Source organism: Equus asinus, unplaced genomic scaffold, assembly GCF_041296235.1.
Source record: "Equus asinus isolate D_3611 breed Donkey unplaced genomic scaffold, EquAss-T2T_v2 contig_280, whole genome shotgun sequence".
In the NCBI taxonomy this organism is placed as follows: Eukaryota; Metazoa; Chordata; class Mammalia; order Perissodactyla; family Equidae; genus Equus; species Equus asinus.
The window spans coordinates 32,501-33,594 of NW_027224939.1; positions in this window are offsets into that span (position 1 = coordinate 32,501).

Sequence of the window (1,094 nt, forward strand, 5' to 3'; positions counted from 1 at the left end):
ACCCCACACCGCCGGGCGCCGCCGACCGACGAGCCCACCGCGCCCGCGGCCCCCTCGACGCCGGGCGTGCCCCCCTCGCGTCCGACGCACGCCACCAGACCCGACCCGACTTTCCCCCGGGGACCCTCCCCGCACCCGCGTCCCAGGCCCCTCGCCACGGAGGGCGAGGGGCTGCGGCGGGGAAGCGGGGAGCGAGCGGACAGGGCGGGGGTGGTGGGCGGACGTGGCCGGCCGGACGCGGGCGCCCCGGGGCGCCGAGGGCGGGCGGAGACGCGGAGGCACCGTCGGACGGACGACGACGCCGACGGCCGGGGAACGGCCCAGGGCGGGCGACGGGAGGCGGCGGGCGGCGGGCACCCCGCGTGAGCCGAGGCTCCGAGGCCCCCGGGGGACCTGACCCCGGGGACTCCGCGGGGGCTCGCGCCGCCACGCCGCCCTTCCCGAGACGCGCCGAGGGCGCCCGCCGCCCGCGAGAGCGGGGGACGGACGGCGCCGGAGACGGAGGCGCGGCGCGACAACGCCGGCCCGCCTCGCGGGAGACCGGAGGCGCGGGGGACGGACGCGCCGGGGGCGGCGGCGCGGAGGACGCGGCGGCCTCGGAACGCCGGCGGACGGAGGCCGGAAGGGGCTCGTGGGCTCGCCGAGATCGAGCCCACTCCCTCCGGACCACCGCCGACCCGGGACCGAGGCGCGCCCGCGCCTCCCGCGCCTCCGGCCGGGCGCCCGCGCCTCCCGCGCGCCCCCTCCTCCTCCCTCTCTCGAACCTCTCGCGACCAGCGGGCCGCACCGCGCCGGCCCGCCCGCGCCGCGCGGGGGTGAAAAGGCTCGGCCGCCGGCGGCGAGCCGCTCCGGTAATGATCCTTCCGCAGGTTCACCTACGGAAACCTTGTTACGACTTTTACTTCCTCTAGATAGTCAAGTTCGACCGTCTTCTCAGCGCTCCGCCAGGGCCGTGGGCCGACCCCGGCGGGCCGATCCGAGGGCCTCACTAAACCATCCAATCGGTAGTAGCGACGGGCGGTGTGTACAAAGGGCAGGGACTTAATCAACGCAAGCTTATGACCCGCACTTACTGGGAATTCCTCGTTCATGGG